The sequence below is a fragment of the Arachis ipaensis genome, chromosome B07 (assembly GCF_000816755.2).
Source record: "Arachis ipaensis cultivar K30076 chromosome B07, Araip1.1, whole genome shotgun sequence".
Classification (NCBI taxonomy): domain Eukaryota; kingdom Viridiplantae; phylum Streptophyta; class Magnoliopsida; order Fabales; family Fabaceae; genus Arachis; species Arachis ipaensis.
Window position 1 is genome coordinate 17,922,775 of NC_029791.2, and position 25,535 is coordinate 17,948,309.

A 25,535-nucleotide genomic window follows, 5' to 3' on the forward strand; every position below is an offset into this window, starting at 1 on the left:
AGAGCTCCACACCTTAATCTATGGAGTGCAGAAACTCTACCGTTGAAAAATACATAAGTGAAAGGTTCAGGCATGGCCAAATGGCCAGCCCCCAAACGTGATCAATATGATCCAAAGATGGTTCAAAAGATATCTAATACAATAGTAAAAAGTCCTATTTATAATAAAGTAGCTACTAGGGTTTACAGAAGTAAGTAATTGATGCATAAATCCACTTCCGGGGCCCACTTGGTGTGTGCTTGGGCTGCGCTTGAATGTTACACGTGCAGAGGCTCTTTCTGGAGTTGAACGCCAGGTTGTAACGTATTTCTGGCGTTCAACTCTGGTTTGTGACTTGTTTCTGGCGTTTAACTCTAGACAGCAGCGTAGAACTGGCGTTCAACGCCCTTTTACGTCATCTAAACTCAGCCAAAGTATAAACTATTATATATTTCTGGAAAGCCCTGGATGTCTACTTTCCAATGCAATTGGAAGCGCGCCATTTTGAGTTCTGTAGCTCCAGAAATTTTACTTTGAATGCAGGGAGGTCAGAATCCAACAGCATCAGCAGTCCTTCTTCAACCTCTGAATCTGATTTTTGCTCAAGTCCCTCAATTTCAGCCAGAAAATACCTAAAATCACAGAAAAACACACAAACTCATAGTAAAGTCCAGAAATGTGAATTTAACATAAAAACTAATGAAAACGTCCCTAAAAGTAACCAGATTCTACTAAAAACATACTAAAAACAATGCCAAAAAGCGTATAAATTATCCGCTCATCATAGTGTAATTAGACTGAGCGGCGTCTAAAGTCTTAGACGCTTAAGCAATTACAAAAGGATCCTTACCTTCACGCTGAGCCAGCGCCGCTCCTACTGCATGGTTGGAAGCATCGCACATGATTTCAAATGGCTGGCTCCAGTCTGGTCCTCTCATAATTGGAGCTTGAGTCAAGGTGATCTTCAGTTTATCAAATGCTTGTTTGCAATTCTCACTGAACTCGAACTCAATATCTTTCTGCAGTAGTCTGGAGTAGAGTAGTGCAACCTTACTAAAGTCCTTAATGAATCTCCTGTAAAAATCTGCATGGCCAAGGAACGAACGGACTTCTCTCATAGAGGAGGGGTAAGGTAAACTAGAAATAACATCCACCTTTGCTGGATCTATAGAAATTCCAATATTAGACACAAAATGTCCTAGTACAATCCCTTGTTTTACCATGAAGTGATATTTTTCAAAATTCAATACAAGATTTGTACTAACACATCTATCTAATACTCTAGATAAACTATCCAAGCAAAGGCTAAATGAATCACCATAAACGCTAAAATCATCCATAAAAACCTCCATACAGTTCTCAATAAGGTCAGAAAAAGACTCATCATGCACCTTTGGAAAGTAGCTGGTGTATTGCATAAGCTAAAGGGCATTCTCTTATAAGCATAAGTTCCAAAAGGACATGTAAAAGTAGTCTTTTCCTGATCCTCAGGAGCTATATGAATTTGAAAATAGCATGTATAACCATCTAAAAAGCAATGATGGGATTTACCTGACAGGCGATCAAGCATCTGATCAATGAATGGCAAGGGGTAATGATCCTTGCGAGTGGCTTGGTTGAGACGCCTATAGTCAATACAAACTCTCCATGAATTCTGCACTCTAGTTGTCAGAAGCTCTCCATGCTCATTTCTTATTGTTGTGATTCCAGACTTCTTGGGCACCACCTGTACTGGACTGACCCATTCGCTATCTGAGATGGGGTAAATGATATCTGCTTCAAGTAGCCTGGTCACTTCTTTCTTGACAACTTCTAAGATGGTGGGATTCAGTCTTCTTTGAGGTTGACGGACAGGCTTTTCTCCCTCTTCTAGGAATATTCTGTGCTTACAGACTTAAGAGCTGATGCCCACTATATCCGCTAGGCTCCATCCAATTGCTTTCTTGTGTAACCTCAGCACACTGAGTAGCTGTTCTTCTTGTTGGGAAGTGAGTTCCCTTGCAATGATAACTGAAAACTTCTGCTTGTCCTCAAGGTAAGCATACTTGAGGTGTGGAAGGAGGGACTTTAATTCTAATTTATGCTCATAGCCAGGCTCTGGATCATCCGGAGCTAGTGATAATGGTGAAGTGCTCTCATTGTCCTCCGAGAATGTCCCCACACTTGAACCTTGCCCTATGTACTTCTCTTCTAATTCCTCCTATTGAACTTCAGCCACGGTTTCATCTATGATGTCACACTGGGAGATAGAGTGATCATCCGGAGGGTGCTCCATAGCTCCATTTAAACTGAATTTCCCTATTCTGCCATCTATTTCAAAAGAATAAGTTCCGAAAAATGCGTCCAACTTGAACTTTGAAGTCTTCAGGAATGATCTTCCAAGCAGGATTGATGATGGCCTTCCTGAGTCATTAGGGGGCATTTCCAGGATATAGAAGTCAATGGAAAATGTGAGCCCCTTAATGCTCACTAATACATCTTCAGCAATTCCAACCACTGTAATAATGCTTTTATCTGCTAACACAAAACGAGCTGTCGACCTTTTTAAGGGAGGGAGCCTCAAAGTATCATATATAGACAAAGGGATTATACTAACACACGCTCCTAAATCACACATGCAGTCAGAAAATATCACACCTCCAATAGTACAATTAACCATACATGGACCTGGATCATTACACTTTTCAGGTATACCTCCCATTAAAGCAGATATAGAACTACCTAAAGGAATAGTTTCTAATTCATTAATTTTGTCTTTATGTATACATAAATCTTTTAGAAACTTTGCGTATTTAGGTACCTGCTGAATAACATCAAAAAGGGAAACAGTTACCTCAACCTTTTTGAATATTTCTACCATTTTGGGATCAAGTTCCATCTGCTTCCTGGGCTTCCTTGCAATTTGTGGAAATGGAATAGGAATGGTGCTTTCTGCAGCGTCTGCATCCTTTGGTGCTTCTTTTTCTTCAACCATGTCTTGTATGTCCTCTTCCTCTTCAGCATCCTCTACTTCCACCACCTCCTCAGCTGAGGCGTGTTCTGATGGGATTGGCTCCTCCTGATTCCTCCCTTGCAGTGTGATTCCGGACCTTAGGGTGATGGCATTGATGCCACCCTTTGGATTGGGTAAGGGCTGAGAAGGAATTCCACTGGAGCTTGCATGTTGAGTGTTTGAAGTATTGGATGATCCCAGCTGAGAGATGAGAGCTTGTATAGCGGATGTTAGACCGTTAAGTGAACTTTCCACGTTTTTTTGTCCTTGCGCAATGGATTGAAACACCTCATCACTTGGAGAGGAATTAGATTGAGTGATCTGCGGAACTTGTTGTTGGTTGTGCTGTGGTCCTTGGGATTGCCTCATGTGAGGTGCTTTGTAAGGCTGGTTCTGGTTCTGCTGCCTGTTGTTGTTATTATTCCACTTCTGATTTCTTTGATTGTCTCTGTCTCCTCTATTATTGTTGTCCCTCCAACCCTGGTTAGAATTATCTCTCCAACCTTGGTTGGAATTGTCCTGCCATCCATGGTTGTAGCTACCACCTTGATTGTATCCTTGATTGGGGCGGTCATAGAAGTTATGAGTGGCTGCCACAGTGTTGTCTTCCTGCTGGAGTTGCAGACATTCATCAGTATAATGGCTATAATCAGCACAGATTTCGCACACTCTCTGTGGGACTAACTGTTGGCTTTGCTGTGCTTATTGTTGACTCAACTGCATCTGCTTCAGTAAGTTGGTCATTTCACATATACTCTGAGTCAGAGCAGTAGTCTCTTTGCTAGAAGATACCTCTGCAACAGCTTTTGACCGGCTTTGGTTCTGCCTGTGATTCCGAGTAGATTTAGCTAAGTCACTGATCAATTGCCATGCCTCATCAGTGGTCTTGTACTTTTTCATAGACCCATTGCTAGCACTTTCCAATGTGGTCTTATCTTGAGGCCTCATGCCTTGTGTGACGTAGCCGAGCAACACTATCTTGCCAATCATATGGTAGGGACATGCTTCCAGAAGATTATTGAAGTGCTCCCAGTACTCGTAGAGAGTCTCGGATTTGTCCTAAACAATCATGGAAATGTCTTTCCTCAGTTTATCAATAACTTCAGCTGGAAAGATTTTTTCCAAAAATTCTCTTCTAAGCGTATCCTAGTCAGAAACAGTTGCTGCGAGTTGAGTGTAGTACCACTCTCTCGCCTTTCCCTTAAGAGAGAATGGGAAGGCTTTTAACAAAATAGAGGTTTCATCTGCACCATCACGCCTGACAGTAGAACAGGCTGCTTGGAAATTCCTAAGGTGTTTGATAGGCTCTTGAGCAGGTAAGCCATTAAACTTAGGCATCAAGTTGAGTAGTGCAGTCTTTATTTCAAAATCTGCAACCACCGTTGGGTGATGCGCTTAAAACAGTTGCATTGTAAAATCAGGGGCTCCAGCCTCCTGGATAGTAACTCTCCTAGGTGCTGCCATGTCACCTGCATGTAAATCAACTGAATCAGTAGAAAGGGAGACTGTTCCTTCCTTACGTGACGTTTTAGATTTGCCCTCGGAGAGGACTAACCGACGCCGAGCTTGCCTTATACGTGAAATAGTTCTTTCAATCTCAGGATCAAATACTGGCAAGCTTGGATCAGGAAGTGAACGCGTCATTTAATGAAAGAAACATGCATCTCATAGTAACAAGATAAAATAAAATACAAATAAATAAATTCTAATCAATAACTTAGCACTCTATTGCAACTCCCCGGCAACGGCGCCAAAAATTGACGTGGCGGAAATTGGCGGATTAAGAAATTAATATAAGATATACGTTGCAAGTACAGTTCTCAATCAACAAAAATCCGCTTATCAATTTAGAAGGGTTGTCACAAAATTAGAATTAAAATACTGGGAGTATGAATCCCAGGTCGTGTCCCAACGAGTTGCAGAAAGATGTGCTATTTTATCAATCAGATGTTTTCCAAAAGGGTTTGAGTTTGATAGACAGGAAATTAAATCAGAGAATTTATGTAATTTAAATAAAAAAACCTTGACCGGGAGTAGATTAGTCGGAAGTCCTATCCTTGTTGGAGTTCTCCCAAGATTAATTGATAATTGAAGGTTGTTCTGCTCAGTTATTCGTTACCAGATAAAGGAAAGTCAAGCAAGTTGGAAGTCAGTTTCTATTCACAAGTTCCAATCCTCTCCCTTGGGAAGGACTAGTGTCAGTGACTAGAGGGCGACCTAACGATAAACCCAATTATAATTTTACTCTTGAGCATTCCAACTCAAGGTTCTCCTTTCAACCAACTCCCAATCAAGTTATGGAACTACTCACTCATTATGATTGTAAACTTCACAAAATAAGAAAGGAAAATAAAGGAAGACATGATAAATAATAATAAAAAAGATCAATTAAAAATGAAAATAGTTCTTGTATTAATAAACTCTAAAAATAATCCAATAGTAACTCTGAACAAATTAAAAATATGAAAGAGTAAGTGACAAGTAAGGAAACAAACTAGAATGATGAAGTCTTGGCGGAGGTAATAACTCTTCTTAATATTCCAATCCAAAAAGTAACAAAAACAAAATCCTAAGAACTATGAATGTGTAGAGAGAAGACCTAGAGAAGGAGTAAATTCAGATCTAAAAACTAAAATTATGCGGAATGAATGTTGTTTCCTGGTCTCTGCATGTTCCCTAGCTCTAATATGTTTTTCTGGGCCGAAAACTGGGTCAAAACATGGCCCAAAATCGTACCCAGCGAATTCTGTAAATTCTGCAGATCGCGCACGTCACGCGATCGCGTCATCCAGCGTTTTGCCTTTCCATGCGTGCGCGTCGTCCATGCATTCACGTCACTTGTGCAGTTTCCAATCCATGCGTTCGCGTCAGGCACGCGAGCGCATCACTACAATTTCCTCTGTTTCGCGCGGTCGCGTGAGCCATGCGTCCGTGTCGCTTCTCGCCGGTCATCTCCTTAATTTCTTGTGTTCCTTCCATTTTTGCAAGCCTCCTCTCCAATTTCCAAGTCATTCATGCCCTATAAAGCCTGAAACACTTAACACACAGATCACGTCATCGAATAGAATAAAGGAGAATTAAAATACATAATTAAAAGTCTCTAGGAAGCAAGTTTCAATCACAGAACAATTTTAGGAAGGAATTGTGAATACATGCAAATCATATGAATAAGTGGGTAAAGATTTGATAAAACCACACAATTAAACACAATATAAACCATAAAATAATGGTTTATCAATGACATGGGGAAGAGAATGCTCCCAAGCTCAACAATATCCATGGGATGAATCCCAAGCTGACATGGGGAGAAGAGACAACACCCCAAGCTGACATGGGGGAAACAATACCCCAAGTTCAATGTTATCCATAGGACTAATCCCTGGCTGACATGGGTCAGACAATACCCCAAGCTCAATAATGTTAAATCTTTAGCTTACATATGCATCTTCGGCATACTCGCGACACTACTGCACTTTCTCAATAAATCATAAGCATTTACTCATTCCTCTTATATTTTATGATACACAATTATAAATTCATAACTCGTCTCATCGTCCTCATTTCGTTAATGTCCACGATTATCTCATTCATTAATCTCACTATTACATTATTCTTTTAACTGCCTCATATATCTCTCTTCCATCATCTTATCAAAACAAAATCCATCTTCTCCAATCCTTAGTTTAGTTATCTTCCTTTGTCTTTAAGTTAACTCCTTTTTCCTAGCTTCATCCTATTGTTAAGCTTACTAACAATATTTACACTAAAGAAATGAAAATAGAAATCTAGAGGTTCGAGTTTGAGCTTTAAAACACAGAATCTATTTTTGCTGAAAACAGGGCCACGCGTACGCGTCGATACGCGTTTAGGCCAAGACGCGTACGCATTCCCTGATTACGCGTACGCATGCAAACCAGGCAGTAGCGTTTGTACGCGAAGGGGGTATCTGTGTACGTAAAAGTTCCATGTCACGCGTACGCGTGGGCATGCGTTTTTCCAAAAAATTTCACTAAGTTTCAAAAGCTGCAGAATTTTAATTTCTAATCTCAAACATCTGACACGCATAACTTTTTTGTTTTAAATAATTTTTCATCCGTTCTTTGAATAGTATAAGATTCACGGATCAATTTTCACATAAAACAAGTTTGAAACCATTTGGGAGTCCGAAAGCCAAGTTATGGCTCGCCGAAATTCGGCCAAAAACCAACTTTGCACAGAAAGCTCAAACCTCAAATTTTCACAAAGACTAAACTCAATCCCACTTCCTTTACTCATATTCAACATAACCACACACCATTTAAAAATTCCAAGACCTCCACACCTTACCTCAAACAAATATACCTCAATATACATATCATCTCATACCAAACATTCATTACCTAATTAACAAGATTTACCAACAAACCACCACAACCTTACCTTCATTTTCATACATTAGTAAACCGTCGCTACTGCCCAAGCCGTCATCATTGCAGAGCACATATGTAGAAGAGGAAGAAAGGATCTCCGCCGTTGCCAGGGTCGTCGGTGAGTCCTGTGCCGCCATTAGGGTCACTGTTCTGCCACCATTGAAGCTCGTCAGAGAAGGAGCTATTGTCAGAAGAAGCTATTGCTGTCCTTGTTCTATTCTGCCCCTGCTTCTGGTTTCGCAATTGCCAAAGTCTCTGCCGCCATGGGTATTGTCGTTGGAGTTGTTGGGAACTAACGATGGAGCTACCCGGAAACCCTATTGTTGTTGCTTTATTATTTCATTGTAAGCTATCTCTATTTCTGATTCCATTAAATTCATTTCCATTTTCGATTCCATTGAATTTGAACTCTCTATTTTGTTGCAACCTTGGTTACTGTTGTGAGGATTACTGATGTCACTATTACTGGAGTATCATTGGAATCGACGTCGCTATTACCCCGGTTAATGCTGCCACTAGGATGTATGCCCTGGTCTCTGGTTTGTGTTCTTTTGAGTTCCAGAGCTGCTGCTCTATTCCCGTATTTCTTTTAGTAAGATTGGTTTTGTTCTACAACCAATATTCTGATTATTGCTCCTTTGATGATCTGTTCTATTTTGCCCTTGTATTTGCTTCAGTTTCTATTAAATTTCCTTCCAAAGTTGTTGTTGTTGCTACTAGAGTTGTGGGTGATGCCGCTGTCGTTCCGGTTATGTTGGAATGACTACTGCTGTCACGAATTGGGGATAGAGGAAATTGTAACGTTAAATAATACAATTGCGACATCGAGGTAGGGGCATTTTCATTAAAACTTGTTTTTATGCTTAAGAATTGTTATAAATTGGTATTTAGGTAAATAAATATTTTTTGGTGATTATGGAGTCTTATGAATTGAACTGAATTGCTTTGAATGAATGTGATTGCTTGCTTGACTGTGGCTAGTTCTGGATATTAAGTTGGTATTGAGATAGTGAATGAAAGATTAGTTTGAAAATCTGATTCAAATGTTTATCAAGTATAATTTGAGAATTGGAAAATAATTTGATGTTAGAATTAGTTTGGCTTCGGAAAATGATTTGAGATTTGTGAATGACTTGGGTTTAAAATCGTTGGAAACAGTTTGAGAAAATGTTAGTTGACTTTGTCGAAAATAAATTGGACTCTGGAAAGGGTTATAATATTGGAAATGAGCTTGATTTTTTGAAAAAAAGAATTTAAATTGAAAATGGTTTGAGATATTGAAATTGTTCTGATTTTGAAATTGAGTTGAAAGGAGTTTGAGAAATGGTTTTGTTAGGACCCAGAAAAGGTGGCAGAGTCCGAGTTTTAGAGGAGATGCTGCCGAAATTTTATAAAATTGGAAGTTTCATTTGAAGTAATTATTTAAAAAGATTTGTTTTTGAACATTATATGTTTTAAGATTGATTTATAATGAACGAAATGGAAAGAAGGATGATGAGGGTTTTCTTTGAAATATGGTTTTTGAATGAATTTGGAAACGATATATGGATTGATGAATGATGATGATGTTGAGAATGTTGAGAATATTGAGATATGGATTGAGAATGTTAAGATATGATCTTTGAATTATTCATATGGCTTATAAATTTGAATTATCTGAGACACGAGTTTTCCTGGGTAGACGCAGTGGCTTGCCACCACTTGCTCCAGGTTGAAATTCGATACTCTGTTGACCCTACGTCGTAAAGATGACCAGGCACATATAAATTCCCGGGAATGGTACCCCATTGAGCAATTGATATTTGAATAAGAGAAAAAGCTATGCATAGACTCATGGGGATGCGCAACGGGGGACAGTCTAAGGTTTTTGGACTTGTCGGGTTGGCTGGATAACCGACAGATGAGCTCATTAGCCATAAGACAGGCATGCATCATATGCATTTGTATGCTTTGCTTGGGTTTGAATTCTGTTTTGGTTTGCCTAATTGTTAAACTGTTCTTAACTGCTACCTGAACTATTTTCTGTAACTGCTACATAAACTTGTGCTTTCTTTGTCTGTCTTGTCTGTGTTTGCCCTGGTGTGCTACATTTGAGAATGAACTTTGGTACTGAATTGATGACTGTGTTGATTGATTGCGTGGTTGGTTTCTAATTGAGATTTTTTTTAATAAGAAAAGAAAGGTTTTGAATTTCTGAAAGGTTAAACATTGTTTCATTGAAAAGGTTTTGAACGATTAGCTATTGGTTTTTAAAAGGATTCATAAGGCAATGATAATCACTGAGCTTGAAAACAGTTTTCTTATTAAATATCTTCTTATGACAATTCTGAAACTCCGTGGTGAGACCGTGTGGTTAGCTTCTCACCCCCTACAACTTTATCTTTTCAGGAATTGGATGAAGGAGCATTATGAAGAATTATACTGCGTTTTGGTTTATATGTTGTATTAATTAGATATTTTTTCTTCCCTCATCTTTGTTATTACAATTTTTATAAGAGGGATAGGAGTTGCATATTTTATATGTATATCATATTATGAGCTATTATGTAAAAAGTCTTGTATATGAATCTATGCCTGTTTATTTTTTTTATGATAAAGTATTTATTTTTGATTTTCAAAAAAAAAGATCAGCGATTCCGTGTCGAGTCATAGGCTCCTATTTTAATATTAAATATATAAAGTAGTCGTAATACTTCTTGCTATCAGAATGGCGCAACCGGAAGCGTGACATTCTGGTAGTGAGGGTGTTACATTATGCTCTTACCACCTCTGTTTTACATCCTAGGTGTAAAGCTCTGTGTGGTAGGGTGTTACATTATGGTATCAGAGCAGTTCGTTCTTATAGAGCCTGGGGGACGGACTGATTATGCCTCTGGGCATACTCTGAGTGTCTATACATGCTATTTAGGGTATCTAACTGATATATGTGGCATGAAAGCTCATGAGCATGCATCTGGGACTTTGAAATACTGGACTTGAGATATTGAGACTGATCACCTTGATATCACTTGTTTGGTATGAACAGGAACCAAATGGCGTCTCGTGGGCACGGTCGTGAGCGTAATCGAGGTCGAGGACGGAGAGCTAATGAGGTGACCATACCGGTAGGTAGTTTGACTGATATCGTGACCGCAATGACGAGTGTTGTTGCTGCCATTGGTGTTGTTGCTGCTGCAACCGTCTGAGTGATGGATGGGATGGAACCACAAGCTGGAATTGGCAACGATGGTGGTAATGAATATGAAGGTAGACATAATGTTCCGAATACAGGGGTGCCAGCAGGTTATCCGGGGCAAGTTAACACGGGTCAGGCAATGGGAGAAAGCTCATGGAGGACTGAGGTAGCAGGGAATAATTGCCGGGAATCCTTCACAAAGAAAAAGGGACCTATTACACCTAGGAGCCAAAATTTCAAAAAGAATTGTTTTGTCGCTTCACATTTCCAGCGCTGGAACAATGACCAAAAGAATGACAACCGTTCGGATCCGAATTCAGAAGGGCAAACTAGTGCTCAACCGGATGACTTAAGGTGCTCAAGATGCAAGAAGTACCATCCAAACAGACCATGCAGGGCTGGATTAGGCGTATGTTACAAGTGCGGGAGACCAGGGCATATTTCTTGGAATTATTCATACAGAGAAAGCTGGAATGCAACCGAATCCAATTTTCAGACCCGAGGTAATTATTAACCAGCAGTTGAATTTTTAACTTCCTTGCATACCATTGATATGTAATATTCGTTCGTGATGCATAACAAGTTTCGGTAATCATGAGGTCCAAGTCAATAATTAGTCAAAAACTATTGGTTGTTGAGACGAAGTGATACTTAGCTAACTTAGAGGAGTGGTTAGGCTTTTGAAGGTTAAGGATTAAGTGACGTAGTGGAAGCAGGTTGGACCGTATAGTGAAAGCAGGTTGGACCGTATAGTGGAAGCAAGTTGGACCATATCTAAGGAATCAGGAGTGTTGAGGGCTACGCGGAGTTATTGTTCGGAATCCAGTGACGGTGAAACTTTGAGGAAGAGGAATAGAGCAAATTCAACCTTTGGTTGTTAATTGTTAAGAGGCAAGTGAAGATGAAACCAAATCCCTATACGAGAGAGTTTCTAAGACAATTCTTGAAGGTGTGTCAGAACTTCCATTTCAAAGAGAAAGCGAGTTTGCGATAGGCTTAGTACCGGAAGTCGGATTAACTTCAATCGCACCACAAGCAAAGACATTATTATAATCGGTAGAATTTAAGATTGAGTAGAAGGGAGTACTAGAAGAGGGAATCATCTAACCAACTATTTCTTTGTGGGAAGCGCCAGTTATGCCAGAGACGAAGGAAGAGAACGGCAGAAAGCCTTATGCAGAGAGAGTGTGCTAATGAACCTTCGTGACTCAATCTAATCCTTCTTTTAAAACCTACATTGACATTCTATCCGGAGCTCTTCCTAAATGGCTTGACTACCTTTCTAACTTTACTCCTTATGCACATGAATTTTGTTTCTTCCAGGATGAGTCTGAGCTTGTCTTGGTATAAATGCGTGATCCTTGAATCTTGTGTGCTCGCTATGACTAGAGTTGCCCTTATTCGCAAACCATGTTCTTCAGAATCAGCTGAGACTTCTTTGACTCTATACGCTCTGTTCTTTCTACCAAAGGTCTTTAATTTGAACTCTTTTCTTGAGATGCACCTAGGTTCCTTTCCTTGTGTATTCCATCATTTTGGTACAATCCTGATTAACCGTATACAAAATTTTCTTTCTGACTTATTATGAACACTGTTTGTATTGCTCATTCATTTTTCGAGCTTAATGTCCTTTTGAAAATTAACTCGAGCCTATATTAGTATCACATATAAATTATAGCTACAACTGTTGAGATGTTGATTCCTTAAGAGCAAGACTTTTGGACACGGAAGATGAAGCATGTAAGCGTGCACCGTCAAAAAGAGTTTTGGAGCTTTAAATTCTTGCCGACCACAAAGCCTATGATTAGTTTAACGCGCTATAAATACACTGGCTACATGGATACCCAAATATGAAGAGAGCTTTTGAACTCCAAGAGAAGGATTAACCCCAAATCCAGTAATCAGGATACCCGAACTTATTTAAAAACTCGAAATTAGTGCGATACATTACCAGAGGGGTTTAGAATACGTGTAAATACAACATCGTGAAGTGGTAACGGACGCCTTGAGTAAGAAGTTTCTGGGAAAATGCTTGGATATAAATTTCAGAGGAAGGAAGGCTAGGTAAGTTGGAACTTTAAATTGGATATCAAGGGTATAACTAAAGGATTCAAACTAAATCTATTGCGGTCTTAAAATGTGGCAAGGACGAAATGCAGGAAGCGTAAGAAGATGATAAAGATCTACCGAGGATGTCAAAGTCTGGTAAACAAGAGGGAACTAAGAAGAGATTTATATACCTAATGCCGAAATAGAGATCGTAGAGTCAAGGACTTAAGGAGTGCAATAACGATGATAAGGAGCTACTAAGAGTGCTGAAGTCGGTTGAATCAAGAAAATACCAAGAGAGGGTTATGTGTCGAGGTCGGAAGTTGAAATAAGAAACTATTACCCGAAGCTTACAAGAGAGGATTTTCGAAGTTACCTTAAGATTTCTAAAACCTACCACGAATCCAAGAAGATATTTTGAGCAGCCAGAAGTGAAGAATTAAGTGGAAATCTATGTGATTACAAGTTTGACGTATGAGAAAGAAATAAGAGACCACCAGAAGCCGTTCGAAATGCCACAATCATCGAAGGTTCTACATTAAAAGTAAAAGGGAATAGCTATCAATTTCGTAATAGATTGCCAAGGTCTAGGACAAAAGGTGATGCTGTTAGGAACTCGTGGATCAAGTGATCAAGTCCGTTTTGCCCATCGGAGCAAACTACTTATTAGGGATATCAACGAGACTATACATCTGGGAGAAGGTGAGACTCCACAATACGCTAAACACCTCTGAATTAATTGGAAACTGGAACATCAAACGTCTTAGTTCCTGAATTTGATAGCCGAGACAACAGAGAAAAAGTTACGCAAATTTGAGTTAAAATTCTCATTATGGAAGCCGACAAAAGAGATAGGCAGATCTAAGAAGAAGACTTCTCAAGTTGGAAGGAAGAAGATACCTATTTTTGAACATTACTTCAATGAACTAGAATCGGACGAGCAATCAAAAACTAAGAAGTTAAACCCTGCTAAGTTAGCCCATTTCAATTATTGGAGAGTATTGATGGTCAGTGGTGTGCCAAATTATTTTTCTTCCGTACCTTTCGAACCTATTCAACGTACACTCCACACTTCGTAACTTCTGAAACACGCTTCTAAAACAAATGCATGTCTTACAACCTAAGTCAGTTTAAATAAAAGGGGATTGACACTTCGAGTGATGAGGTTAGCTTCAAAAAACTCAGAATATGCTGAAAGACTACCCACACCTCTTTTCAGATAACTGAATCTGAATTTTGAGGGCAAAATTCCTAATTAGGTGGGTAGGATGTAAACCCCGTAAAATCAGTAAATAATTATTTAATAAATTAAATTTTAACAAGGGATATTAAAAATGTGAATCTAATATTAAAATAAGATAAATCTCGTTAAAACGAGAATTTCGACACTAATTTCGAAGAATTTAGCCTAAGATTGGGCCGAACAAGCCGAACCGGGTGAACTGGGCCCAAAATGGGCCCAAGGCCCAATTCAACCCATTCCCTTTTAATGAGCTAGCTTCTCTTTTCTCCTTCTTCTTCATTAATGTTGCACAGCTAAGGAAGAAGGGGGAAGAAGCTTTCAACCCTAGCTTTCACTTCAATCCAACATATCTTCTTCATCCGAGCTCAGATCGCCGCACCATTTGTGGCCACGCGTCCAGTGCATCGAGCTCTACATTTCTATTGGATCAATTTCACCGATAAGTTTCATTTTCATTCCAGAATCTCCACCCCCTTTCTTATGGTGAAATTGAACCCTTGTGATAAAATCTTGCCCAATTTGGTGTTCTAGGTTCAATTTAGCTTTCGGAACTTATTGGGCTCGAGTTACTATGCATATGGGTGTGATAAGGATCACTCAAAACATAGTCAATTTTGAATTCTTGATGAAAAAAATCTGAATTTGGATATGTATGTGAATTAGGGGTGAATAGAGTCATATATAGGCATTGAAATTGAAAAGTGAGTATTTGTAGGCTTATTGGTGATCAAGGCTTGGTTTGTGGCTGGTTTATTTGAGCTTGGAGGGCTGTGTTCTAGCTTGTGAGGCTGCCTTGGATTGAATAAAGTGATCGGCCAAGGTATGGTTTAAGTTTCGCGCATTTAACATTTAAGGTGTTGTGAAAACTTAGGCTAGAAGAACCATAGGTTAAGTTAAATTAGTTAATTGCATTTAATGATTAGTCTTGTGAAGTTGTTGAATAAATTGTGGATGAACATGTATTGGAATTTATGAGGTGTTGAAGTTATTGAATGTGTGCTCTTGAAATTGAGCTAGTGTTAGAAATTATGAGTATGAATTGTTGGTATTGAATTTGTGTTCTTGAGACCATTAATGAAGGGTTGATATATGTTAATGGAATTTAATTGATGTGTGTTGACAAAGGGTTAATATATGTGATGAATGGTTAGTATATGGGAAAAGTTGATATATGTAAATGAATGGTTGTTCATATAGGTGATGTATGTTGATATATATTGGTGGTTAAGGCTTATTGGATTAGTTGAAGGTAAATTGGATGTGGATGTTAATGAAATAGGCTTGATGTGTTAGTAATGTGCATGTTTGATGGTAAGGAACTTGAAATTGGTGAAAATGGGGTTTGGAAGCAAATTGGTAAAAGTGAATTTTGGTGAACTTTGGAAGTCCATAACTTACTCCTCAAATTTTGGATGGAATTGAGGTTTATTTCAAATAAAATATGGTTTTATAAGCTTTTAAACAATACCAATTTTGTGAAAAATGGATCTTTGTAGAGAAAGTTATGGACGACGGAAGTTTGGTGTATAAAATTGTGTTACAGGGTAATAAAAACTGGTTGTAGCAGCTTTCTGGGCATTCTGCCAATTTTGGAAAAATGTCCATCCACGCGTATGCGTGGCGTGGAATTTTAACGACGCATGCGCGAGAATCCATGCATGCGCGTGAGAAGCTAATGCACATGATCACGCATACGCATGACTCACGCGTATGCGTGACTTGCTGTTCGCTCCACGCGTGCGCGTGGTATACGCGTACGCGTGACCACTGCCTGCTGCAAAACCGGATTTTGGCTGTTTTAAACCAAATTTCCACTTCTAAACCTCCATTTTCTTCCTTTTAAGACTTAAAGTATAGTACTAAATCCAGTAGATAAATAAAGCTAGGAAAATAGGATAACTTGCGGGTGAAGTAAGAGGTAAATGATGGCTTATATGAAGAAGATAAGAATATTAAAGAAGTTTAATGCCAAGGCTCGATAATTGATGATGTATTGATTATGAAAATGAAATGGCTTATGAATGATGATATCTGAGATACGAGTTTTCCTGGGTAAGAACCGTGGCTTGCCACCACGTGTTCCAGGTTGAATCTCGATACTCTGTTGACCCTACGTCGTAAGGGTGACTGGGCACGTATAAATTCCCGGGTATGGATAGCCTCTATTAAGTGATTTGAATGATAATTGATTGTGAAATCTATGCATAAACTCTTGGGGATGCGCGACGGGGGACAGTCTAAGGTTTTCGGACTTGTCGGGTTGGCTGGATAACCGACAGATGAGCCTCACCAGCCATAGAATAGGCATGCATCATGTGTATTTGTTTGTTTTGATTGCTATGCATTTCCTGAGTTTGCCTAATTGAATATATACTTTCTGCTACTTATAATACTTGCTACTTGCACTATCTGCTTATTACCTGTGCGTGAACTTGTTTGGTTGCTTGTCTCTGCTGAATTCTGGATGACGGGGGAACGGAGGAAAGGGTGAAATGGTTTGGAGTTATGTTATGTTTAGAAAGTGAGTAAGTTTAGGAATATTTAGGTTACCTACCTCTATTTATGGCTTCTGTTTTAGAAATTAAGTTTGATAACTGAATGACGGAGTTCTAGGATTGCCTCTGGCATTCCCAAGACCTTATTTATTATACGCGTGGCACTTTACCATGCTGAGAACCTCCGGTTCTCATCCCATACTGTGTTGTTATTTTCAGATGCAGGTCAAGAGGCTCCTCGCTAGGTGTCTGGATCTTCAAGCGGAGTAGTCCCTGGGTTGTTCTTGGGTGTATTTTGGTTTTTGGTTGTATATATGTATATATTTGTTTAGCTTACTCTCCAAGTAACTTGTGTATGCTGCTCCTCGAGGTTGAGGGAGAGATAGGAGTTTATTTTGGTATTTTGGTATATTTTGGGGATACCTATGTGTGTTCATATGTATATATATATATATATATATATATATATATATATTCTCTGGCCAGCCTTGACTTCGCAGGCTGAGTCAGGAGCTAGTTATGTTGTATTCTTGGCCTTCCTTTACTCTCTCGCTTATTTCTATCCTTAAACCTTTAGGTTTCTTCGCACGCAAGTAACTCTATTTCCTGAGCGTTGCGCTTTTTATTTTGTGATTTTGCTTTACCTATTTTTCAAGGCTCCTAGTATACTATAACCTTTGTTATATATTATTATATATATTTTATTTTAGAGGTCGTAATACCACACCACCTCTGTTTTACATCTTAGGTGTAAAACTCTGTGTGGTAGTGTGTTACACAGTTGAATTGAATTGCCTAGCACCGATTAAAGTCATCAAGTCAAATGATGATTTGTGAGAAATAGATTCCATCCTCCAAGAAAGCTACCCTGAAAAAGTTCATGTTATATATGTGGTTGTTCTTGGACTCTGAGAGCATGGAACATGTTAGCGTATTTTATCTCCAAACTCAAATTTAGGGACCAATTAAATGCCAACTGGAGTAACAATCCACTAATAGCCATCTTGGAACAAATTAGAATTGAGAAGCCGAATCTCACATCTAGAGTTGATCCTAAAGTGTGTTTTAGAATAGGTAATGCCTATCAGTATCAACATCATAATTAGTGCACTCTTAATCTCTAAATTGTGACTTGGGTAGGCAGTACCTAGGTAGAGAGTATCATAGCAACCACATGTACCACCAAGTGACAGTGTTAGGTTGACTTTGTTTTTCTTTTTATTAGCTATTAGTAGATTTGGTGATATAATAATTAATGGTGAGTAACTGACGTCAATTATTACTTTTTGGTGATATAATAATTAATGGTGAGTGACTGGCATCAATCATTTAATTTGCTTAAAGGAATTATTATAAATAGCTTAGTGTTATTTGTGATGGTGGAGTTTGTATATATTATTAATGTAATATCAATATGTATTTTGGGTGAATTTGATTTGAAATTTGGGTTTGTAGAATATTATCACTTTGATATCTCATTCTTAGATATTTTTGAATAGGTGGAGTTGTCACCCATTTGTAACTTGTCATGTTTGATAATAAAATATTTTATTGTTGTTTTGTTCGTAAACATAGATTTTAAATTGAGCCACGTAAATTTCTCTTGTGCCATTTTGTTAGGCTTTCACTTCCATGCCGTTCTTTATCGGCTAAATTCATAATAAGTAGTATCAAAACTCAAAAGAGTTCTAGGACAAATTTATTTTGTAGATGTCATCTATGATGAAGTTTGGAATTAAACAATTTGATGATTGCATCAATTTTGAGGTGTGAAAAGTTCGTATGATGGTATTTTTTACACAAAATGGTGTTAGAGTTACAATTGATGGCAAAGATAAATGCGGGACATAATGGAAGTGGCACAATGAAAAGAGACCGATCAAAAGACTCTTACTAGGATTTAGTTATGCATTTCAGACTATGTATTACAAGAAGTCCTTTTAGAAAAAATAGTAGTTGTATTATGGAACAAGTTATCATCACTATTGTTTTGAGAGTTACCTGAAACTGTAGGTCGATTTCGGACGAGATCTTCTGTACTGGTCGGAGATGACGTGTCTGGCCGGTGGGCGGCGGCCGGAGCTGCCATGTCCGACTTGTTGGACTTAGTGGTGGTGCTGATCCTTCATCACCGGAGGGTGGGGGTACCTGCAAGGGACTCCGATGCTTAAGTTAGCAAGGGTATTAAGCAGGTTTTTAATAGAATCAGAGCATGAGTTATACTTGGGTGCTCCAGTGTATTTATAATAGTAGGAGATGACCTTTCTAGGGATAAGATAGTTATCTTATCTAATCTTTGAGTGAAGTCATCTTATCTTCAAAGGAACCGCCCTTATCTCTATAGGCTTGGGTTGCCTTTAGATTTGGGTCGTGTTCCTCTATCTGGGCATTTATTGGGCTTTCCTGGCAATTTGGCCGAGCTCTTTGAGAAGAGGTCGGATAGTTTGACCTGAAGAGGTCGGTCGCCTTGTCGCTAAACATCTCGGGTCAGACAGCTTGATCCATGATATGAACAGTGCCCCTGCTCGAGCTCGGTCTTTCTTTTGAGGTCGAGTCTTAGTTTTAGGACTTCGATCCTTCTCTGGTGAGGTCGAACACGAGCATTTTGTCGACTTCTTCTTTGTAAAGTTTCCCTTTGAACGCGGAACGTTTTTCCTTGATTTTTTAAAACAGGCGTTTCTTTCGCTCTTTTGAAACGCGCGTCTTTCTGTCTTGGGAACGTGTGAGGGTTTTAATAACCCATTAATTTCTTTAATGCTCTGTTTCCTTTGCCTCCCACTTTCATTTTGAATTTGCAAAAAGACCTTTGCTTTCCGTTTTCTCTCTTCTGCTTCCCGAAACTCCATTTTTCGCTTTTCTCTCTTCTGGTTTGCCTGAGATTCTTTTGCTTTTTACGTTTTTCGCGCTTCTCCCTGTGACGCCACTGGTGACTGTTTTGGTGCCTTTGTTCTTTTGAAGGGTGATCTTTCGGTTTCATTGTTGCTTCAACCTTTCAGCATTCATCGTCCGCTCATCTTTTCAGGTTGGTTTTCTGTTTCTTTCTTTCTTTCTTTACTATTCTTCTTCTTGCTTGCATTGTTTTATTTTACGGAAAAGTTTTGATCTTGCTTGAATTTATGTTGGAAAGCTTGAGCCTTTTTGTGTCGTTATGCTTGGTTGTTGCTGTGATGCATGTTTTTTTGGAGTTCCTTTGCCTTGTGTATGCCCCTTAGCTTTTTCCCTCATAGTTGATGCTTTTAGGGTTTTGAATGTTGTTATTGTCTCAGTTTGCGTCACCATTTTTGGAAATTTGGGATGATGGAACTGTTTGATTTTTTGGGAAAAGATTGCGCCTTTTGGTGATTTTGATCTTGTTTTGATGTTGACAGCTACTTTTGATGGCTTTTTGAATTTTGTGGCTTTCTTGTCGGAGTGTCACTTTTGTTAAAAAGGGGTTATCTTTGAAAAAGGGTTATCTTCTTGTTAGGAGGTGTAGAGATGTAGGCTTGTAGATTTTCCCAAGTCCTTGTTCCATAATTACCTCCAAAGGGTGCCACTGGATCTTTGGTGTGGGTCCTGGGTATCCTTTTTGCTGTTTGTGTTGCTCTTAGTCATATTTGTCCGAGCTGATGGCCGAGCTGTTTATTTAGTAATTCCTCTCTTTTTTCTTCGCTGTAGGATTAGTTGACCATGTCTTCCTCTCGCAAAAATATTGTTGAGACCTCCTCCAAAGTTTCTGAGGGCATGTCCGATTGGCTGGACTCCCTTGTTCTGATGTGTGTTTCGATTGTTGATCCCGAGTATCTTGTGGAACTTAGAAAACGTCACCGTATCTGTAACCGTAGAGACCAGGAGAAGGATTATGAGTTGGTACCGCCGGACTCCGAGGAGAGGGTTTGTTTTCCTTCTCTGACCCAAGGGGAGCGTCCCTTCTTTTATGCCTATGACTATTTTTTCAGCCAGCTGAACATTACCTTTCCCTTTACTTCTTTTGAGACCGACTTGTTATGGTCGTGTAATGTGGCCCCGTCTCGGCTCCATCCGAATTCCTGGGGCTTTATCAAGATCTTTCAGTTGCTTTGCCAAGAGTTGGATGTCATACCTTCTCAAACTCTCTTTCTGTATCTTTTTGTCTTGACTAAGCACGGGACTACAAAAAAGAAAGCTTCTTGGGTTTCTTTCAGGTCTGCCCAAGGGCACAAAGTATTTTCTATGTACGATGAGTCTTTTAGAAATTTTAAGAATTACTTCTTCAAGGTTTGAGCTGTCGAGGGAGCTCGGCCTTTTTTCTTGGAATCAATTGGTGAACCTGCCTTCCCTTTGTGTTAGCAAAGGAAAGTTGTAGTATCTAGATATACGTGGGAGATGCTTGATGAGGTTGAGCAGGCTTTTGTGACTTTGTTGGAGGGATTTGGGGACAACCTCCTTATCTCGATACAAAGAGATTTTTAGGAGACCCTTCTCTTGTCCGAGCCAAGCTGGGTAGTGGTCGGCTTCTTTTTATTTACTTGTTTCTTGTCTTTTTTTCTTCCAGCCTCGTAACTTTGTTTTGTTTGTACTTTTTAGAAATGGTTAAAAACAATGACTCCATGAGGGCCTTTGAAAAGGCGAGAAAGGCTACAGCTTCCCGGAACATCTCGGCCAAGGTGGCTGGGGAAGGATCTTCTCATGTTCTGCCAAAGCCATTAGTACCAAGCTCTCCTGGACCGAGGAGGATGATTCCTACCCCTTGGGTCCATGTGCTCGATCCTCCCCAGGCTTCTGCTACTGTTTCTTCTCCTACGGCCATTCCTTATTCCAAAAGACCTCGGACAGTTGAGCCCTTCAATCTAGATGCTTCTGATTTCGACGCTGTTGGGTTTGTCGACCAGCAGATCGGTCCCTATGGTGTCATTCCTACTGACGATGTTTCTCTTCTTCGTTATTTGGATTTTATAACTCGGAGCAGCATCAAGATGGCACATATGGGGGCAGCTCTATATCGAACCGTCCAAGATCTTCCTATCCATGCGACGAAGGCCTTTATGGAGGAGGCCAAATCAGAGTTTGACTGGATTAAGGGTTTGAAAGAGGAGCTCGAGGTGAAAGTGACTAGGTTGGAGAAGGAGTTAGAGGGTGAAAAGTCTAGAGCTATTGCTTTGGCGGCCTCTGCAAAGTTGGCTGAGGATACGGCATTGAAGCATAAGGAGAGCTATGTCACCACTTATAGGGAGATGATGGATCTCAAGGAGAGTTTGGAGTCTGTCCGAGCTGATTATGCCGAGCTTCAAGGTCATCTTGTAGGCAGTGTTAATGCTGCTTATGAGAATTTGAAGGAGCGGGTTCGAGTTCTTGCGCCCAAGCTCGACCTTACTCTGTTCAGCTTGGACAACATTGTGAAGGATGATAAAATTGTCCCTGATGACCCTGATGATGATGACGACGACGAGCCTCCTCCTGTGCCTGCCGCCAAAGTCTCTGTTGCGCCTACTTCTTCAACTCCTGCAGCTGAGGTTGGTCGTCCCGAGTCGGATCCTGATTGTCAGGTCCTAAACCGGGATGATAGGACGGTAGATGCGATGCCTCTTCAGACTCGTCCTCTTTCACCTCGTGATTCTGCAACTGGGAACCCTTTGGATCCTCTATGATTATTCTGGATGTTTTGTATATAGCCCGACCTGTGGACTTTGAATTCTTTTTATTTTGTAGTCGATGCTCTTATCTTCTGGATACTTTTAGTTGCTTTTTCAGCAACTTTTATTTTGAAAAAACAAAGGTAGTTGTTTAGGGCTTCTGGGGTCGACTTCAGGTGGCCTTTTTATAGCAACCTTATTTCTCTTTGAGATATGCTTTTCTGTATTTTTCTGAAAACTTAGGGAATCTTGAGAGTGTTGGAGTCTTGTTGTCCAATCTCTTTTGATTGCCTTTTGTGTTTTATTTTCTGTTTGGGTTGAAGCTAGCTTTGTGCAACTAGTCTTCTTTGCCTTCTCTGATATGGTGCCGATAATTTGATTTTTGTGAAGTTATGGCTTTCTGGGTCCGACTTGGGTCCCTTATAGTGCCTGCCTTCTATTGTCCGACTTCTTAGATTATAACTTTTGGTAGCTTTGCCAAGTCGACTTTGATCCTTTCTGAGTTATTTCTAGTAATCCATTTCTCTTGAACCTTGGTCGGGTCTCTTTTATGGATTACTTTTTCATAACTTCTTGGCTTGGCCCGGCTTCATTATGTCGGCCCCTTCTAAGTTATTTCTAGTAATCCTCTTTTTGGACCTTTGTCGGGTCTCTTTTAGGGATTACTTTTTATAACTTTTCGTTTTTGGGCTTCATCACGTTAGTCCCTTCTAAGTTATTTCTAGTAATCCTCTTTTTGGACCTTTGTCAGGTCTCTTTTAGGGATTACTTTTTATAACTTTTCGTTTTTGGGCCGACTTCATCACGTCGGTCCCTTCTAAGTTATTTCTAGTAATCCTCCTTTTTAGGGCTGGCCAGGCCTCTTTCTAGGGATTTACTTTTTATAACTTTTGGATTTTGTGGTCGACTGGTCCCACTTCTTCTACGTCGGTCGGTCTTTAAGTTATTTTTAGCGACCCATTTTTATTAAGACATCGTCAGGTCCTTTCTATGGATCACTTTCGATAACTTCTTGCATTATTCTGTTTCTGTCGCCTTTTCATCTTTGCCGATTTTATAGAAATTGGGTTTGATCCCCGTTGGTCGACCTTTTGATGAATTTGGTTTTCATCTTTGTTGGTCTTTACCGTGATCGTGCAGTGAATTTGATTTTCACTTTCTGTCGATCTGTAGCTTTATAATCGGGCGATAAATTTTTTGCGTTTTAGATTAATGCGTCTCGATAAAGGATTTGTAGAAAGTCTGAAAAACTTTATTCAAAATAGAAAATATGCAAATATATACATGTGGAAGTTTTGCTCCTCTAAGTTAGGTATTTTACGAATCTTGGCTTGGCGCCTCATTAAAAAACCTTTTCAGGAAAAAGAGTGCACCTTATCCTAAGATCCTTATTACCTCTAACTATAATACCTTCGTAGGTTGCAAGCGTGCCATGACCTGGGAAGCTCTCGCACTTCGAGTTTGGACAGCCTGTAGTAGCCCTTTCCAAGTACTTCTATGACTCAGTAGGGTCCTTTCCAGTTTGCTGCCAGCTTTCCTTCTCCAGGTCGAGTTGTTCCGATATCATTTCGGATTAGGATGAGGTCGTTCTCGACAAAACCTCGCAGCACTACCTTTTGATTGTATCTTGAAGCCATTCGTCATTTTAATGCCTCTTCCCTGATCCGAACTCTTTCTCGAATTTTTGGAAGTAGGTCGAGTTCTTCCCTTTGAAGTTGGGAGTTGGCCTCTTCATTGTAGTGGATCACTCTGGGCGACCCTTCTTCGACCTCCACTGGGATCATTGCCTCCATTCCGTAAGCTAATCGGAAGGGTGATTCCTTTGTGGTGGAGTGTGGTGTTGTCCGATATGCCCATAGGACTTGTGAGAGCTCTTCGGCCCAGGCTCCCTTTGCATCCTGTAATCTCCGTTTTAGCCCGGCTAATATGACTTTGTTAGCAGCTTCTGCTTGTCCATTGGCCTGGGGGTGTTCTACGGATGTGAATTGGTATTTTATGTTTAGATCGGCCACCAACTTTCTGAAGCCTGCACTGTAAATTGAGTGCCATTGTCTGTGGTTATAAAGTATGGAACACCAAACCTTGTGACAATGTTTCTATATAGGAATTTTCGACTTCTTTGAGCCGTGGCGTTAGCTAGGGGTTCTGCCTCGATCCATTTTGTGAAATAGTCTACCCCACTATGAGGAATTTGACTTGTCCTGATCCTTGAGGGAAGGGTCCAAGAAGATCGAGTCCCCATTTTGCGAATGGCCAGGGTGAGGTTACGCTGATGAGCTCCTCTGGTGGGGCGATGTGAAAGTTGGCATGTTTCTGACAGGGTGGATATGTCTTCACAAATTCTGTTGCTTCTTTTTGTAAGGTCAGCCAATAAAATCTGGCTCGGAGTACTTTCTTGGTGAGTGCCTGTGCTCCGAGGTGGTTGCCATAGATGCCACTGTGTACTTCTTCTAAAACTTCTTTTGTATTGGAAGTCGGCACGTATTTTAATAGTGGTGTCAAAATCCCTCTCTTGTATAGAGTATTATTTATGATGGTGTAGTATTGTGCCTCCCATTTTAACCTCTTTGCCTCCTTCTTATCTGTAGGGAGTGTTTCTATTTTGAGGTAATTAATTATGGGAGTCATTCATCCTTGATCCAGACCTGTTATGGCTAGGATATTTTCTTCTTCCGAGATTGACGGGTTCTGCAGCATCTCTTGGATGAGGCTTCTATTGTTGCCCCCTGGTTTGGTGCTGGCTAATTTTGAGAGTGCATCAGCTCGAGCATTCTGTTCTCGGGGTATGTGGCGGACCTCATATTCCCCGAGTTGTCTGAGCTGTTTCTTGGTTTTGTCCAAGTACTTTTTCATGGTGGGATCCTTGGCTTAGTAACTCCCTGCTATTTGTGAAGTGACCACCTGTGAGTCGCTGAAGATGATAAGCTTTTGAGCTCCAACCTCCTTAGCTAGCTTCAAACCAGCTAGTAGCGCCTCATACTCAGCTTGGTTGTTTGAGGCAGGGAACCCGAATTTGAGGGAGAGTTCGATTTGGGTTCCTTGGTCGCTTTCAATTATCACACCCGCGCCACTTCCAGTTTTGTTTGAGGAGCCGTCTACGTAGAGATTCCATTCTGTAGGGATTTCCAGGGTGTCTGTAAATTCTGCAATGAAGTCGGCCAAATATTGTGATTTGATGGCTGTCCGAGCTTCATATTGAAGGTCGAATTCTGACAACTCGACTGCCCATTGTAAGATTCTTCCTACTAAATCTCTTTTCTGTAGAATGCCTTTTATGGGCTGGTTGGTCCGAACCCTGATAATGTGGGCTTGGAAGTATGGACGAAGTCATCGAGATATTAATATGAGAGCATAGGCGAATTTTTTTATTTTTTGGTAGTTCAGTTCGGATCCTTGTAGTGCCTTGCTGATGAAGTATATAGGTTGTTGCCCACTGTCGTCTTCTCGGACCAGTGCTGAGGCTACTGCCCGACTTCCTACTGCGAGATATAATATAAGTGGTTCTCCTTCCCGTGGCCGAGTTAGGATAGGTGGTTGTCCCAGGAACCTTTTGAAATTTTGGAAGGCCTGCTCGCACTCCATTGTCCATTCGAACCTCTTTC

At 40.0% G+C, this 25,535-nt stretch overlaps 2 long non-coding RNA genes across 2 annotated transcripts in view; both read left to right on the top strand.

The window, feature by feature from the left end:
* LOC107608891 overlaps positions 1-16,625 on the top strand; it is a 42,714-nt gene extending 26,089 nt beyond the window's left edge. Inside the window, exon 3 of the long non-coding RNA XR_002351207.1 lies at positions 16,562-16,625. This is a non-coding gene — a long non-coding RNA (uncharacterized LOC107608891). The remainder of the gene's footprint in view (positions 1-16,561) is intronic.
* LOC110264887 lies at positions 7,956-9,809 on the top strand. The gene is made up of 3 exons (XR_002351208.1): positions 7,956-7,972; positions 8,082-8,209; positions 9,769-9,809. It is a non-coding gene; the product is annotated as an uncharacterized LOC110264887 (long non-coding RNA).